The sequence below is a fragment of the Cupressus sempervirens genome, chromosome 3, assembly GCF_028749045.1.
Source record: "Cupressus sempervirens isolate cs-2001-9-10 chromosome 3, ASM2874904v1, whole genome shotgun sequence".
NCBI classification, from domain to species: Eukaryota; Viridiplantae; Streptophyta; class Pinopsida; order Cupressales; family Cupressaceae; genus Cupressus; species Cupressus sempervirens.
The window spans coordinates 105,309,447-105,326,741 of NC_143120.1; the positions used below are offsets into that span (position 1 = coordinate 105,309,447).

The 17,295-nt window shown below is 37.5% G+C and overlaps 1 protein-coding gene across 7 annotated transcripts in view; it reads right to left on the minus strand.

Annotated features, from left to right (window-relative positions):
- The window catches only part of LOC149564997 (uvrB/uvrC motif-containing protein), a 181,945-nt gene extending 165,402 nt beyond the window's left edge, over positions 1 to 16,543 (minus strand). For 4 of the 7 annotated variants that reach the window (XM_089818525.1, XM_089818521.1, XM_089818527.1 and 1 more), the window contains exon 1: positions 16,147 to 16,390. The gene's annotated coding sequence lies outside the window, so the exon portion shown is untranslated. Of the gene's footprint in view, positions 1 to 16,146 lie in introns of all 7 variants that reach the window. The other 3 variants (XM_089818523.1, XM_089818528.1, XM_089818524.1) reach the window with 2 other exon arrangements.
- Positions 16,544 to 17,295: the final 752 nt, after the last annotated feature.

The window sequence follows — 17,295 nt, forward strand, 5'->3', positions numbered from 1 at the left end:
ACACTATTGATGTAATTATATATTACACTGTACACTTTACTTAAGTTTACTTAGAACAGTGCATTTTCATATTAATTGTCATGTAGACACATAGGAGTTTGCACTTTATTTGAGAACGTGTTGTTTCACACCTATCTTTGTGTGATACAACTCTATGATCTTATCTTCTCATTGTTGCACATAATTTCATGCACAATACAAGATAATCCACCTTTGGTGGATATGTGCTTAGTTGTTAATGCTTATCACTTGCATGACTCCTAGTTATCGTGCACTATCTATATATTCAAGCACTTCTACATGCATTGTATCTAAATGGGCATTCTACATTGTATTGTTGATCATTTTTGACTTAATCACTTGATCATCATTTATCTCTCTTGTGCTATGTCTTGAGCTTCTAGATCTTGGCATTTCATTCTTGCCTTAGGTAAATTCTTACATGGTATTAGAGCCAAAGGAGTGTTCCATTGCATAACCATTAGAATACTTTTTGCGTCATCTTTTGGAAGGCCACAATTCAGATCCGGGATCAACTTTTTTTGGGGGGTGTCTAGAGCAAGATCGTACCTCACCATTGCATCCAAGTGGTCGTTTCGGTGAATTTTGACTATAAATTGCCTTTATTGGGCAATACTCAAATTTGAGGCAGAAAAAATTGCAAATCGGGCTTGGGCAGCCTGATCTATAAATTGACAGTACAGATGAAGTTTTTATTCAAAAAGATATTCAGATCTTTGTTTGTTATTTTTTGTCAATATTTTATTCTGCAATTTATTTGCATTTTTGGGCAATATGTTTATGGCCAAATCGGCCAATCCTGGGCCTAGGCACATTGACTGTTGGCTTACATCAGCTATCAAAAGAACATATCTTCAGCGATACATCAAGCACTCATGACAGTGGCATTGCCCAATACTTGAGCTTGAGCTCATTATAGAGTGATCCACCTTACATTGCAAATTCTAGCCAACCCAAGATGTACATCCTACGCTATGAGGCGACTTTACATTAATAGTCAAGCACTGTAGAGATCAACATCACATAGAAAACCCTGATGCAATCCAAGATCCGCTGCCAAACAAAAAAACCACTCTCTCTTTTGCAAATCCGATCCAATCCCAAGCAATCCAATCTCGCAATTGGATCAGACCTATCTCGACCCATCCAAGCATAGTGGTTTGAATAGGGCTTGCCACAACAACACCTAGCACGTGCTTGTTCATCATCTATCTCCACCAACATTTTTCAGCAGCCTCAGATTGATCACAGGCTCCTTTTGTAACAAATGGATTTTCATAACAAAATAAAGGCAAACTAGAAAGAGTTTTCCTCAACTAATTATTGAACAATTAATAATGAATTCCTTTTCATGAGACATTAACTACTTTTAACTACCAATGATTAACTAAGATAACTAAGCTCAACTGAAATAACGATAACAATGATCAACTGATTTAACCATAACAATGATCAACTGTAATAAACATTGACTAAAATAACTATGATAATGTTCAATTGAAATAGCTGTAATAACTGATATAACAGAAATAACAATTTACTATCTTGATAAGTAAGAGATAATTTCCACAGCCAGTCAAATTGTGATATTGTTATCAGGATTTAACTATGTGATTTTGAGTCAAACTCATTGACCCATGTTTCATGAGTAGTGATTCAACATGAATCTATCTCTCATGAGAATAAATGGAACACTTAGCACTCATTGGATCATGAGTAGTGATTTACTATCTTTCCATGCATATAAGTAAAGTAATGCATATCATAAAAAAGAAAGAAGAACATACAAGAAGTATATGGTGAGTCTTTAACTGGTTGTGCAAGCCTCGGCTTTGGTAAGAGGAGAAGCATTGACTTAGGCTTAACCTCTCAACCTCGGATCATATTTATCCCCACACAATCTATTGAATAGAAAGGCCCTCCCTACCCTAGGATCAGGCTTGGGATACTTTTAGTCCAGCCACCTGAGCATTCTGGTGTTTAGAATGTCCATACAGTTATGGACGGACATGTCTAAATAACTGGCTCTACTAACATCAAGTGATCATAGATGGCAAACATGCCTTAAATGACCTTGGCCAAGGTTTTTTGATGGGTTCAATGACTCGATCACCACTGCTCGACTTGACAATAGGGGAACAATAGTATGAACGAGCACGAGCTATTAAATGAAATTAATTTTGATCTGTTGTATCATGCCTGACTTTTATTTCCATGTCATTGCAGATTCCATCTCACCTCTTCACCTTTTCCATGGCTATACAGCCAGTGAGTCCTAGGTGCTCGAATCTCAGAGCAATCGGCTCTACCCATTGATCCTCAAGTGATGCATGTATATTATATGTTTCCAGCGTATCACAATCTGTGATTTGAAAAATGTGTTCTTAAAGACTTGCAGAAAAATATCATTTAATTTTGACTTTCAGTGGCATAAATAAATTATAATTTCATATCATGGATACTTGGCTTTTATTTGCCATAAACAACTCTAAATTAGAGGAGGTTTAACCTATGATATTAAGCAAGATGATTTGCATCATGATATAAACTATAGCTTACTGCTATATAAATCGGAATGCAGTAACAACTAATAATGAAACATATTGCTATACTTGGATTTTGGATAACCACATAATCTGGTATAATCGAGAAAAGAATGGAGTCTGTTGGACGCTAACAATCCTCCTCACTCTTCACGGAAGAAATCTTTAACGCAATTCCCAGCATTATTATCATTCACAATTTCAGCAGAACATCAGTATAAAAGGGAAATCGTGGAAGGAACATAATGCAATGATTACTAAGTGGTATACTGCAGAGATATCGAGTGTTATGAAACCGAGGGCAGGTATTATGAAAGAATTCGGGTGATAAACAAGGAAGTCGGATGTTGAACAAGGGAGTCGGGTGATAAATTCATTCCTTCCACCTCTCTCCACTTCATAATATAAGAAGGTTACAAGTCCCTTTGGCTTCCAAGAAGCCATAACTCCTAAAGAAGAGACTTGGCTCTTGGTCGCCAAATAAATATGCCGAATGTTCATTTGGTTTTTAGCAAGAAAAAAGAATAAATATGGAAAAAGATTTGAAGGTTATAATTCAAGGATAATTATAATTTATATCCATCTATTTGCACGTAAATATACTTATGAGGTGGCATAATATTATTTATAAAAATAATATTATGGTGTCACTTTATTCCTATATCTATGTGCACGTACATGGGTATACATTATAATGATGAGTTGGAAAAATCAATCAAAAAACCATTTGAGGTATGCATTATTTTTAGTTAAAATAATTAATGTTTTTAATGTTTTTAATGTTTTTAATGTTTATTTAATAGCTCATGTGGGTCCTATTGGTCTGAATTTTCAAATGATAAAATTCCTTTGTCCGGGTATAGAAAATTCAGATTGGATCCATTAATGGTGAGTAGGGTTTCTAGCTAAGTCATCCTTTTGTTAGCCTTTGAAATTTTTTGTGAAAACCCTACGTTTCATTCCATTCATAAATTTTCAAGCGCAAAATATTTGAAAAATCAATTTGAGCAAATATTCTGTTTTCTTTTTATTTTCCGCACCCCCGAGTTACCTTTTCTCTCAGATTCCTCACCGTCCGATCTGAATAGATCTACCGTTGTCGTTTCCTCGCTATAAGAACTTGAGCACTTTTTATGTATAGCGAGGTAGCGAGTGCCAAAAAGTTATAAAATGGGACTGCAAAATGAAGATACAGTGGTCAGAGATTTGTCTTCGGGCTGACTTTTCAGTCATGTACACCTTGCAAGTACTGTCAAAACAAGAAAAGGGACCCAGTGAAAGCAGTCAGAAGTCGGCGCCGGAATGAGGGTCTTTCCGATGCCTCGCTACCTCGCTATCGGAAAAACTGAGCATCTTGCCATTAGCGAAACAGCGAGGTGCCGTGAAATCAAAGAGACACGATGGCCTCGAAAATTCTCGGTAACCATGGTCTGTCCAGGTGGCATGACAAGCAATAACTACTATTGTCAGAAGCAGTTAGTAAAAGCGATGGTGATTCGATGGGTCATTATATTTCACGGCACCGAGTTTTATTAAAGTTGTCGGAGCTCGCTACCTCGCTATCGAAAAAATTTGACATCTCGCCATTAGCAAAGTAGCGAGGCGCCGTGAAAAGAACATCCAATGGGGCCTCAAGTGATGTGTAAGGGTGACTAAGATTAAAAGAAAGGTTTGGTTTGTGCCAGATGTGTAGATTTTCCTACGTCACCAGTGCCCCGGACCCACGCCCCATTCAAAAATCACATAAGGGATCTTGATCATCAGATCAAACTAGAATCAACAGTCCTCGCTACCTCGCTATGGAAAGTTGTAAGTTGTTTAATCCATGCGACATAGCAAGTATGGGACCCACCACTCTTCAGGGTACTTGGTGCAATTTCTCCACCTTTGATTTAATCTCAGATCAACGGTCGTCGCTGTCTCGCCATGAAGAGTTGCTCGGACGATACGTATAGCGAGGTAGTGAATAAGGGCCCACCACTGTCCGTCTGAGCAGTACAGTAATATATCATCCACAAGATCAAGATCAAATTGATGGTTGTCGCTACTTCGCTATGGCAAGGTGCTTGTTCTTTATGTATAGCGAAGTAGCGACCTGTTGACACGTGTCCTCAGTTGCCAGTGGGTCCAAACAGAAGTGCCATCAAGGAAGGAGCCATGTACGTGGGCAGTTTTCATTGGATCAACTAGCCAACTTGTCAAGTGTGACGCCAAGTTGTTTTTCTCCATATCCCATGATCGTAGGATTTTTTAAGATCGACGGCGTAGATTTAAACGCAGAAGGTGGTGCCACTCTGTGTATTAATTAGACATGAAAGCTTCGCATGTGAGGAAAAATAGAGTATAGTACAGAAGATTTTATCAGTTTCACCTTGCGCGAACAAAGACTTCGAGCTATTCCTTAGCAAAAGCAATTACTGAAGAAAATCGTGCTGGAGTTTGGCAAGTTTGTGGAGCAGTTTGTTTGCGGAAAAATTTGCAAGAATATAGAGGAAAACGAGGACAAAATTCAAGTAAGTAATCCTACTGTAATCTCTATAGGTGTTTCAATTCTGTAAAGCATAATCAAAGATGCCTCCGAAGAAGGGATTTTCAGGTCAAGTAAATTACTTGGATAGAAATGTACATGATGACTTGCTTGAGTTGCTGCCTGAGTCTACTGTAGAGACAGTGCAAGTTAAAAAGTTGACCCCATTAAACCCTAGGTTGAGGATAGCTGATGGATTATATGATAAGGGTAATTGGGTCCAGGATGCTCAAACCTCGCAAACCGGTTTAAATTTGTTCAAGAAATGGTTTGCAGAAAGGAAATTGTATGCCCCACATGCCAATATATGGAATTTCGACCTGGGAAAGCTAGTTGTTCCCAATGTGTTTATGGATTATGACCTCCTTGAGGCCGTGGCGAAAAGTTATGATCAAGCCACTAGGGTAGTGAGAAGAGTAGATGGTGAAATTCTAATCACCATCAGTCCATAAGAGATTAGGGAAGTTTTTCGTTTGGGACCTCTCACTAGGTATCATGTGCCCATTGATTTGATAGATTTAGAAAAAGAATATATGTCAAAGAAGGATGTAGTTAGAAAAGGTGCACTGAAGGCCCACATTGGCAGAATTGGAAACCTACCAACAATAACATCATCCTCTAAAGAACCTTTCAAGAAAGCATGTTTCAATGCCAGAGCAATAGAGGTATACAGGACCCTGTGCAAAGTTTTTGGAGAGGGTGAAGAAGATTTTATCCCTGTGAGCTTCATGTATATGATCACTCAAATCTCCTCATTCGATGTGGAAATAATTTTTGATTTTGCTTCTTACCTAACTGATGAGATTCACAGTGGATTGGTGGGGATTGCTAAGGGCAAGGTGGAGATGATTTGGGGCCAATACTCCCTGTTGATGCACATGTTTTTGTTTAAGGGGGCTACATACTTTGGCAAAGAAATGGTTCTGAATAGAGAACAAGAAGGGGAAGCACTGCCACTTCAATTATGGAGTGCAGATATGACTAGGGAAGTAGAAAATGCTAGTTTTGTTAGATTTGACAGGCACTTTACCTCCAAACTGAGATGCCTCATATTGAGTGACAATCCCAGAATTCCTAAGGCACTAATGCACCTCATTAGGCCTATGGACAAATCCCATAATTTGAAAGTTTCACATAATTGGGGAGATATTATCCCATATTCAGTTTCAACTGTTATCAGAATTTATGGATTCAAGGGAACACCCCATGTACTACCTTACCAAGTGCCCTTAAAGGTAGGAGTAGCTGAATTCTTGTGGCAGTTGGGAGGAGTAGAAGAAGCCTTTTTGCACAAAAGGGGAACAGGATCAATTTTTCCCACTTGCATAGTAGCCCACCAGTTTGTAATAACCAAGGAAGGGTGGGTCTTCCTCTACAAATTTTTGGAGCAGTATAAAATGGCAGTATCTCGCTCTCGTTTTTGTGATGCAAAAGGTTTCTTTAATTCGGCCCTTAGGCATAGGATCAAGCTTCGTCCAGTTGAGCATGAATTCTATTTCCCTGAAGATGTAATAAGGAATGAGTACTCTCTGCAGGAGCAAGAAACAAAGAAAGAAAAATGGAGAGTTTATTCAAAAGTTCTGGATCTTATTAATTGTTTTAACAAAGATTACAGCCCTCTTAGTAATGTTGTAACTATTGCAGATAGAATAAATAAGCTTATGAGTACATTCCCCGAAATAATGGAGGCAATGAATGAGAAGAAGCAACATTTCATTGATTCTTTTCCAGATAAAGCCAAGGAAATAATGAGAAGATTGGGCTTCACTCCCAATATAGGGGCAGGCCCACTAGTTGTACAAAGGAGGTCAAGATATACTGTCATTCAAGATCAAAGGCCCATTGTGAATAAAGGAAAACAGATAGTTGAATCTACTAGTGCTGCTTTTGAAGAAAGGCCACCTGAACCTTCTCCTAAGAGAAAAAAGATAATAAGGGAAGAGGAATCACATGATGAAAGTTACTCACCTTCCCAAACCCCTATGAGAATTGAGGAGGAGCAGCTCACTGATGAGCAAATTGAACAAATTGGATCACAAGGGGGAGTTTTTGTTACCCAGGTAGAGATTGATGAAGGGAACCCCCAGGAGTTAACTATAGCAGATTTCAGGGGAAGGGAATTAGACCCTGTTTTGGAACAAGTCAGTTAGCAATTTTTGTCTGATGACAGTTTTGTAAAATCTAGGGCTTTCCATCAGTTTGCTTGGAGGGAAAACATGCACATTTTTGAGGAAAGATGTAAAAATATGAAAGCAGAGCATCCAGAAATGGATGAAGCCTCCATTCATAATCAAATAAAGGAACAAATGATACAAGAGTCTCAGAATATAACCCCTGAAGAGGGGAGACAGATGGTAAAGGCTGCAAGTATTTTATTATTGCCCAATTGGGACATTGTTGATGCCTTGATTTTTAATTTTGTGTCAAATAATTTGGGATTGCAAGATCCAGATAAAAAAGGAGTTCTTGGGAACTGCATTTAGTAATGACCAAGCTGCTCTTGTTATGTGGTCATTAAGAAGAGGATCCAAGGCTGCTCCATCACAACCTGATGATTCAGGACTAACAGGGAGTATCATTGTGAGGAGAGTTGTTGATACCTCACATGTACAGGCAGCCCACATGAATGTGGATTATTCTCAATTTGCCTTGGCTACTGCAAAAAGGGAAGAAAAGGAGAGCAAGTATGAAATAGTGGTGGATGCCTACAATAAAAAGGTAAAAAAGAGAATTGAGCTTGAGAACAAGCTATTGGGAAAATCCACTAGGCCAAGAATAACATACCCTCGCCCCCCAGTTGAACCCTTCAAATCCACCCCCCTCATAGAAATACAAAATACACCCCAAAGGCCACAGTACTACACTGTTGAGGATTTTGAAGAAGAAAAAGGTAAACTGTGGGCCTTACATGTAGAATTGGAGTCCAAATATGAAGATAAACTAAGAAAAGCTCTCACATATTTGGGGGACACAGTTAAATGGCCACTAATTCATGATCAGTTGGCCAAGGTGATCAGTATCTGGGAGGATTTGAAAGCCAATGATGAGGCTCTAAAGCCTATTGTGAATAAATGGGTAAGGAGCGAGAAAGCAATGACATTTTTGTGTTTCTCTGTCATAAGGGGTTCTTATGATCAAATTGAAAAAACCTTTGACATTGTTTTTGATCTTGCTGATTTTGACAATAAAAGGATTCATTTGCAAAGAATAATAATAGGCTACTTGAACAAGTACAAGACCCAGAAATTCAGTTTGTTTCCTCGTGCCCTAGATAAGAAAAATAATTTAAAAAACAAAGATGAATGGGCAAAGGAACTTGATGATTTATTCTGTTTAAGAATGAATCAAGTCATAAATGAAACAGGGCATGCATGGTGGGCTACCACAACAAAAGAAATGGTGAAGGCCCAAATATTCTTTGATTCTTTAAAACAAGAATTTGTTGCTATTAATAGTGAAGCTGAGTATGTGCTAAAAAGGCAAAGGGATATTTTGCTATTCAATTGGCCAGATGACACACTTTATGACAAGTGGATGGCAGAAATAGCTCCTGATGAACAGTTTGATGAAGATGAAACTGACAGTGATGAGGTGCAGGATGAAGAGATCCAAATCATTGACACCATCACTACACAAGCCCAACTGGAAGAAGAAGACAAGAATAATCAGTCACCTTCAGTTGCAGGCCCGAGCCCACAGGATGTTGATACAACCGAAGAAAAGACAGAGGTAGAAGTTACTCCCACCATACAGGGTAAAGACGGTGAAAGCCCACAAGTGGAGATTAGTTTGCCATCATCAGAACAAGCTTCATCGTTGGCTAATTTGGCTGTTGCATACAAAGAGAGATCAGAATAGCAGCCAACTCAGCAGTGTTAAAAGATGTGATAGAAGCTAACCCACCAAAAAGAATGTTTTGATTTGGACATCTTCTGTTACCCACATTTTTGTCATTTTGTGATAGGTGTATGTAAATATTTCTTGTAAAGGACACCTGTCATTTTCTCTTAGCCTGAAGCTTGTTGCATCTCAAACTATATAAGTGAGATTCCAGGGCTAGAGAAAGGGTCCGAATTCTATTTTTTCTAAGTGACATACTTAGTCTATTTTTGGTCCAATGTTTGGAGAAAGTTTATGATGTATTTTTTCTGATTAGTTCCTGAGAATACATGAATAATAAAATGATTTATGTGTTTCTTCCTAAGGTCATTCTGAGTTTACTGTAAATGTATACAATTTTCAAAGAAAATGAATACAAATTATGAGTTGTCCCCATATCAGTTCTTTCTGAATTTTGTCTCCTTTTGATTACTTGGTTATCTTGATATTGTATGAGTAAAAGGCTTGTGCAATTGAATGCAATCCAATTAGGTTGTATATCTGTTCATCACTGCTATTAGTTCAATGGATTAAGTAAAAGCTTTGATGAATTTCATAAGGTTGCTGTAGTAGTGGAAAGGATTTTTGAATGATGAATTCTGATAAGAATTGCTGATAAAATTTGTTGCAAGGCAACAAATTAGATCTAAGGATTTGTAGTAGACTCTGAGCCCTAATGGATTAGGCACTAGTCAAATTGATTCAGCTGGAAGAGAAATGTGTCATAAATGGTTTTCAAATGCAGAATTATAATCAATTTTACTTTTATTTCCTGAAGATTTTCAAAGTTGGCCTGTACTTGTTTGCATGGAATGTTTTAGCTTCAGTTAGCCAGTATTGCTGAGAACACGTGCAGATCTATAGAAGAATTTTGGCTAGATCTGTTATATGGGATGTGTTTATCAAATTGTCAATAATTATGCATGTATTTGAGGATTTGAGATGAGAATCAGAATGAAACTAAAATAATTCTCATACAGTGTTTCCCAATCTTGAATCATCCCTGGGTATACCCACCCTAGTTTTGCAGAGCCTTAAGAGTAGAAAATCACCTTTGGTTTTGTTGAAGTTGGGTCCAAATGGTTTGCACACATAATTGTTAATAGGAATTGGCTGATCCTTAGATTGTGTGAGTGATATCATTTTGGTATTGAGCATTTTGTTGCTTGGTAGTTTTTATAAACTCCAACAGGTCCATCGATTGTATCCTGATGTTCAAGTCGCTAGGTCCTTACCAAGGCAATTAAAGGTCATACCTATCAAACTGATAATTGGACTAAGCTAGTATCCCATTCCGTTGATCCCGTTTAGCAATGCTTCCCCCCTTCATCTTCCCCTGCAATCGCCCGTGCAATATTTCCATGACAATAACAAGTTCCATAATAATTTCATAATAACATTTAATATAGATAAAGAATTTAATTATTAACCACAATTCCAAAATCAAGCAACTGCTAAACATCACATGACAAATAATGGATAATGACAATCTTCACTAAACAGTTAACATAATGAATACAACGGATATAAATAACTACCTTCTTCACATGATTATGAAAGAAAAATCCGTTCAATCTAATGGCTATAAAAAAAATTTAAAATTAGGTCAAAATTTGGGATGTAACACCTTATCCGATCATCCTTTCAACTACCACCCTTGATCTATGCGCACTGCAATTCTAACTTTCTTCAAGCAATGCATTTGGATGAGCCCCACACTTGTAGAGACAAATTCTTCTGACTTTGAGGCATGTTTTGTACTAGGCATGTTTTGTAGTCTCTAAAAGTGCCCTGTCCGCACAGTCAAGGGACACATAAGCCCTTGTGGAAGCAACCCCCACAATGTGTTGACATTGGCTACTCCTTTATACAACCGAGCAACTGATATCCACCCCCGACTTGGTGATCTTCTCTGCACTAAGCCGCCATCTTCTCTAATTGGGCATTGAGATATCTTAGACATTGGGAGAGCCATAGACACATCTAGTATTGTGACAAACAATAGGGATCTCGTCCCATCATTGCATTGCTCGACATTGCCCTCTGATCAATACTAACAGTCATCAAGCTAGTCCCATTAAGGTCACGCATCAAGCATTGCTCATCACGCAAACATCCACATGGGATGAATTGGATGCTTGCTCCATGATCATCAAATTCCAGCCCAAGCCGAGATCTATCGACACAATCAAGTTCAAGCCTGAGCATATGCATTGTGAAGACATTGGTTATTATTTGCAGCCCACATCTGAGCTTGGAACATTTAGACAACCAAATTGAGCCATAGAGACTGTCGATAGCCATAGCAGATCAGAGACGAACCAGCCATGGAGATCTCTCAACAACATTCGACCCAAGTTGGATCTGCCCTTTGCTGATCCATTGTGCAGACATTCTCAGTGATCCCTTCATCATATTGTTCAAGCAACATTGTTCACCCATTCATTGCTGAGACTAGTCAAATCTCCCACAATACGCCCAGTCAACCCTCTATAACAGTGGTACAATCTGGTGTTACTGTCTTGCTATGATGGCCTATTGATCATCAAAGTTAAACCTTGGGATCTATTGACGTTGTCAAGGCTTGCAAAACCAAAGCACTCACGGTTTGCATTTTCGATTTGGTAGTCCAACTTTGCGGAGCCATAACTTGGTCATATGGACTCCAATTTCGATGCAATTTTTTTTTTTGCCTACATTTCTTGAAGTTTCCAGTGGTACAGTTTTTTTCTGATTTTGGTGGACAGATTTTTCAGAATTTGCAGATTTTGGTGACTGAAATTGTGCAATCCTTGATTTTGCAACTTTATAGGCTACATTCAGGCTCATACAGACACATTTTCAAGTGCCATTTTTTTTTGTTTAAGTGTGTAATTTTAGAGAGCAATCCATATTTGCTATCATAGAATAAGCTTATTTGGATGAAAGATTCACTTTCAGCATTTGGTCTATTTTGGCCTATTTGGGTACTTGTACTTTGAAGTTCCTTTAGTGATCTTGTATCCTGATTATATTGAGTCTATTATTGTCTCATATTTGTTGTTGTAATTATCAGAATCAAAAGTAAACTTTGGCCAAACTGAGCAAGTGGCAATTGTACTCGCACTACATATAAAGTGCCAAAATCATCTCTTTAGGGGGAGTCTTTAATTCATTGCATTTTGGAGGTGAATTATTGATGTAATCATGGCAACACCGCATCCTTCTATCATACTCATAACTAGGGATAATTATGCATCATGGGAAAAAGGCATCATCACACATTGTAGATGGCTCAATATCTTGCCTTTATGGACTCATCTTGAGCCAAGGGCATATTGGAAGAGAGAAGCATGACATGCTAAAAATCAACATATTAGAGGTACAATTTGTAGGAGACTCACTTCTTGGAGATATCATATAGCCTACCATATGACCCTGAATAATAATTCCCCTCTCCAAGAGTGGAATCTTATTTGGGAACATTTTTGAGATCCAAATATTTCTCCAGTACCAGCTGATCCGGTTGCATTTTGTCTCATTCGACTTGATGATGCAAATAATATTCCCTATGATGATGATACATTAGAGTTCATACAAATCTTGTAGACAAAGAGAGTCTTGTTGATTGAAAGCCTCAAGCTACATCTGCTACTTCTCCAGTTGAGATCACATCTATTGTTGTCCATGATGATCCTTGCATTCACACAGCCATGGATTCAGGTGATTCAGTGCAACAGGATATTCCTTGTCTTCCAGTTACAACTCCTTTGGATGAATTCTTGACAAAAACTTGTAGGTTTGTTTGTGGAGTCCTTCATTTAAGATATGGGAGATATCATTAATGACATTCATCTTCTCTTTATTGAGGATGATTCTTCTTCAATTGTTGCGAGGGAACACTATAACCCTCATGATTCTCCACTTGAACCTTCTTTTGAGTTTGACATGATTGTGGATCCTTTGATACAACAATTGCAGGAGGTCTCTTTTACTTTAGAGGAGACATTTTAATCTTTGGAGATTGACATTCATGAGTCTCAAACTTCACTTGAGATGTCACATTGCATGGTTGATCATACTCGTGTTGAGATTCCTATTCAGTTTCCTAAGACATCATACCTTTTGAGGGTTCTTCCCGCTGATTGGGTAGGATTCTTTGATACACCTATAGTAACACTTCTTCCTAAAGGGAGGAATGTCATTCAATTTTCTTGGTGCAGCTTCTACACTGATCCAGAAGCATTTATCATGGGTGTAGATTCTACATTGAAGGGGGGCTTCTTTGCTTCTCTTCTCGCCTCTTCTTTTGAAGAGACAACTTTGTCTTTGCAATTTGAACCATATTCTTATATGGATCAATTACCATTGGTTCCTTGTTTTTCACCTTCTATTGGGCTTGACATTGATTGGTTTGTGACATCTTCCTCAACCAAGCACATGGCAACACATCAACAAACTTCAGAAACTTCATATAGATTCCCCTTCCTTCTTCCTATCCACAATGAGAAGCATTCTTGCACTTGTACTTGGTGCATCTTCTTCGTAAGGGGAGAAATGTTGTTTGTAGGCATTGGGTTATATTTTGTCTTCAAGCAATCGCCATACTTGCAGGAGCTTCTTCACTATGGGGGGGGATATCAAGTCTCCTCATTACTTTCTTATGGAGGGCTTCTATATTTTATATGCATGATGTATGTCATAATAGGGGGGGTCTTGATTACTCCATCCATACATGCATCTTGCTTTATTTTTTCATCTCTCTTTTTGGGGGAGGGTTTTTCCCACGAGGTTTTCCCTCTTTCTCCGCTTTATGAGAGATTGCATTGCATATCTTTTACACTTGCATTATGTACATGGGTACCTAACATGGCCTAGTAGTCAGGACCCATCATGTATTGTCATCTAGCTTTTATAAGCTTAAGTGCATTCCCTTAAGTTGCACTTTAGGGAGGGTGCTAGTGGAATTAAATATTAGTATTTAAAATTTACTTTAGTTAGGACAATGCATTTTTATATTAGTTGTCATGTAGACACATAGGAGTTTGCATTTTATATAAGCACGTGTTGTCTCACACATCTCTTTGTGTGATACACCTTTGTGTTCTTATCCTCTCATTGTTGCACATACTTTCATGCACAATGGAGGATAATCCACCTTTGGCGGATATGTGCTTACTTGTTACGCTTATCACTTGCATGACTCCTAGTTATCTTGCATTGCCTATATATTCAGACACTTCTACATGCATTGCATCTGAATGGGCATTCTACATTGTAAGTTGATGATTATTGACTTGATCAATTGATCATCATTTATCTCTCTTGTGCTATCCCTTGAGCTTCTAGATCTTGGCATTTCATTCTTGCATTAGTCAAATTCTTACATAAACAAACTAGCATAAAGGGAAGCAACTTAATATATCCAATTAGAAGAAATAATGAAGTCTGGGACAAAAAAGAAAAAGGTTCATGAAAATTGATTGACTAACTATGCTTAAGGGTATGGAATCGAAAATGTCTAAGTATTTTCGGAATTGTCTGGATACAACATATTACATTTAGAATGAACAATCCTTTGAAAAGAAAAATTGGGCCAATAGTTTAGGAAACAGAAGCCTAGAAAAAATAGCAGCAGCCAAAAGCACAAATGATGATTCTGAACTTCGGAGCCAACTGATAAGCAAAAGTGATCTCAACAGCCCTTGTCTAAGTGAGCTAGTTAACAATTACACGAGAAAGAGTGACTCAATTGTTATAGCTTTCATCTGAATAGTACATACTACATAGTTTATGAAAATCCTAATTCTTGAAAAATCATAAGGGAACATCCATCCCTTTTGGCAATGAGAGACAGATGACCATTCAGTAGCAAAAATATAAATTTTGTGGGGCAAAGGCATACTCAAAACATTCTAATTGAGCATTTGCCCATGTCATGATGTGATTGGCACTAAACAGTTGACTTATGAGCAAAATTGATCAGTATCAATCCTCTGCTTAGCTAGAAAAATGGCAAATTGCAATTATTAACAAAACTTATGAAGCAATCAATTCAAAAATAAGCTGGTACTTCATCATTACGGCATAAATGCATACTAGCTATATCCAACTGATTCAGTAATTCCAGCTGCTATTATATATAGAACAGACACCATATTTCTGGTCAAATCGTTTATCGTTTAAAATGAATTGACGCACAGTTTGATATGGAGAACATGTGGGCAAATGGAGAAATGATAAGTACAAGGGGACCTTGGACCATCCGACAAATTGCTGCTAACTTCTTTAAACTAATTCAAGTTTAATAGTGAAATGTTGTGATGACATTTATATGGGCGTGAGTCTCGTGAATGATCTGATTTGAGCTGGTAAAGGTCGAATCTCAGTTGCTGACACATGCTAAATAGAAATCTTGGGTAAAAGTTTGGATGTTTCTTCAGCAGACGATCAGCTGCAGTAAGTGGGCAACAAGGATGGAGGGAAAATTATATTCAATTCCAACAATAATAACCCCAAACGCGCACACAGTGAAAGCCCATAGTCTCGACACTGTGTATTTGGAAAGTCTATTTGCCCTAACCAGTTACGCATAAGCTCAAATACGGTGTATGAGCTATGTAAAGAGATTGATTAGCCTCGGTGTGCACGGAAATCTAATTACTAATAGTCTAGAGGGCTTCCCAGTAGGAGTTGAAACCAATTTACCCATGAACAATTGAACTGAAAAATTGCGGCCATGACAGGGTCTTATTTTTATGTACTTGCTTGATACACGATAAAAAGTAAAATTCACTGCAATCACCTTTACATGATGGCATCCACAGAAATACTAAGTTTTGCATTTTATTTGTTTCACTCCTCAAAAACATTACAGTCAAATTATCTCAGATAGATCATCCCCCGTGAAGTCACTCCTTGTCTTGCTGCAAGAAGCATTTCAACATTACTAGCAACTTCCGATAAGAGACGGGACTAATATCAGTCGCAACTTATCACAACTGACTCATTCAGTATACGTTTCAATATTAAAATACAGCTTACTTCGTACAACCTCTCGTAGAACACAAATTTAATTGTCACTTCGACTCCTACGCTCTAGTTAGTAGAAACTTGTGCCTTCATAAATTAGAAATCTCATTACAAATTTGAATTTGAATAAGAAAGAGACTTGCAAATGGGTGTTATCAATGCTACCTTAAGCTGGTTTTGCTGCATCCCTTTGAAACAGTCCGTTCAAAATTTGAATCGTCGAAACTACAGAAACAGTGGATTTGCCAAATAAAATAGTTTATGCAGAGGGGAAATATTGCTCGTCTTTTGCGCGTGTGATGCATAAAAATAGGAGATAATAGTATTTAATAAGTTAGGAAATACATGGCCATCATTCTTCGTCGCCTCACAAGGAAGAGAAAAATGTAAAGATGCTCGAGTAAGCTATGGATTAAGCTAAGCATTTGATGAAGCTTGTAAGGGAAAATTAGGGCCTGATTGTGGAGTATTCAGTATTGAAATTACGTCGGTGCTGAAACTGAATTTTGGAAAAACTTAAAAGTTAGGGAAAAAGAGGAGTGTATTTTTAATACTTTTGAACACGAGGATAAGTGGTCTAATAATAATTTAAATATCTTGATATCTAATTTTTAGATCCATTCAATGGGCCCTTGGTCTATTGGTGAAGTTGAATGGTTCGCAAAGAGCCCACTAAGGATCAAGGGATGAGGTCGGGATCATGCCTCGGACGAATTTGGCAGCGTGGATGCTTCTTAATCTTTGGTTCTTAGTCGAAGAGGTTTCACGTGGGCCCGTATCGAGTACCTAAAACTTGTTTGTGGATGACCTCCATCAAAAAAAAAAAAGATTATATTGATTAATTGAATAAGGAGACAATAGAATAATAGAATAATTGGGAGTATTCATCATTAAGTTAAAAAGTTGTGTAAGAAAAGATTTAAAATTTAAAATTTAATTTGTAAGGATGTCTCTCACATGAACTATTTTTAGTCTTGTATTTTATTTCTTTATTAAAGCTTATAAGAGAAATCTAAGGGTGGTTGGTGAATTTTTTTTAGATTATTATCTCTCAGAGAGAATTGTTTTTAAAGTCGATATGAGGAGTGTAAGAATGAAAATTGTGTATTTTGTATTTTTTCATTAGGTTGATAAGTGTATAATTCATATCATATCAATCAAAGATTAAGCTATAATCTAATTCACTTGATCTTCATTTTTTCATTTTTCTTGTTAAGTTTAAATATTTGATTTGAACAAGTGACTTCATTTGGTTGTCTAGTTTTATAGAGATGAGCCCCATAGTATTAATTTGAATTTCAAATTTAGGATTGA